The sequence below is a fragment of the Pinus tabuliformis genome, chromosome 9 (assembly GCF_031772625.1).
Source record: "Pinus tabuliformis cultivar Carrire ecotype Pingquan chromosome 9, CPIR1, whole genome shotgun sequence".
NCBI classification, from domain to species: domain Eukaryota; kingdom Viridiplantae; phylum Streptophyta; class Pinopsida; order Pinales; family Pinaceae; genus Pinus; species Pinus tabuliformis.
The window spans coordinates 141,176,152-141,177,739 of NC_142307.1; the positions used below are offsets into that span (position 1 = coordinate 141,176,152).

At 38.0% G+C, this 1,588-nt stretch overlaps 1 pseudogene; it reads right to left on the bottom strand.

Moving 5' to 3' along the window:
- Window positions 1-707: 707 nt before the first annotated feature.
- Window positions 708-1,377, bottom strand: LOC149147502 (early light-induced protein 1, chloroplastic pseudogene; annotated as a pseudogene).
- Between the last annotated feature and the right edge of the window lie 211 nt (window positions 1,378-1,588).

Below are 1,588 nucleotides of genomic sequence, written 5' to 3' on the forward strand. Positions count from 1 at the left end.
ACCGAAGAATATATGCGAAGAATATATAGAGTAAGAATATATGCCAAGAATATATAGAGTATGTTTTTAACTCTTTCACTCAGCCTCAGAACACTTTCACCAAAGAATATATGCGAAGAATTTATAGAGTAAGAATATATGCCAAGAATATATAGAGTATGTTTTTAACTTTTTAACTAGAGTATATAATATCTATTTAAATTTAAATATGTAAATACATATAACATATGGCATATATGTACTAATAAATTCCTTATACAATTTTTGCAATTTAAAAAATTTTAGTTCTTTCGCTGCACTTTTGGAATAATTACTAGTATTTTGGGAATAATTATTATTATTTAGTTCGTACGGAATTTAGAAATTTACGAGTACCAAATGAATAAAAGTTTGTTTGTGTTACTGATCGCTATGCTTGTTTTTATCCTTCCAAGTTAGATAAACCTGTTAGGAACCTGGTAATGGTTGGTGTCAATTAACATCTGTTCAAGATTAGCATGCCAAATTGTAATCAGAGTTTCTGCCAAAGATGTACTGATCAGAAATATATTTATATGATTGATTGTGAATGAACTTGTCAAATATATCACAAATTGCCAAAACAATTTGTTACAGTGTCATCTCGTGATAGCAGAGTGAATACAAGTTGGGTTCAATTACAGCCTACACTCAGAGGGGTATGATGTTTGGTACAGAGTTGATGATGATCATGAGATGAGAGGACCTCCCTTGAGGTATTCAGTCAAGGCCAGCACAACGAGGCCAATCATGGCAAAACGCCCATTCAACATCTCTACACCAGAAGACATTATTTCCTGTGATTTGCTCTCTTTGGACACTCCCTTGAACATGGGTATCAGAGAAGCAAGCGTGAATAGAACCGCGCTTCCAATAAACACTGAAACTCCTCCGCTGGCCAGTTGGGCGGCGAGGTCTTTCCCGCTCGCTATCTCCACCCCGACAGCTGAGACGAATCCGAGCATGGCGAGTCTCCCATTTATGGTTTCTGGGGCTGGCCCACTGAAAGCAAACACGTCCTTAAAGTTTGTGCTCACCTGCATTATTATTTATGCCAATTCAATTCAGTTCAGTGCAGTGCATGTTAATGTAAAAATTGGCGGTTGCATAATCGCTTACCGTGTCAGGAGGGGTAGAAGGTGATCGCGTTGACCCTGGTTGTGGATCCACATGACCCAAATTAAGTTATATATAGAATAACATAAAACCTTATAGAATAACATAAATCCTTCTATTCGTGGATACGGAAACAACGACAGAATTACCAACCCCTGACATGCATTTTACTCGAAGCTGCTTGCTGGTTGTTGACCTTTCCGCTAGCCTCCGTTGCAGGAGCAATGCTCCATTCATCGCCATTACTGATGCATGTAGCAGTTGTCTATAACACGACTTTTTGAAAGCCTTTCCGGCGGGTTTTTCCGGTCGAAATACGACAAGAAATTATTGGAATCGCAAGTTTGACAGCTAGTTTCTGCACAATGAAAGCGTCCCAGGGGTTTTCCAGGATGCTGAATCCAAATATGCAGTTAAAAAACCATTTTAACTGCAAAAAATGAAGATTTAACCT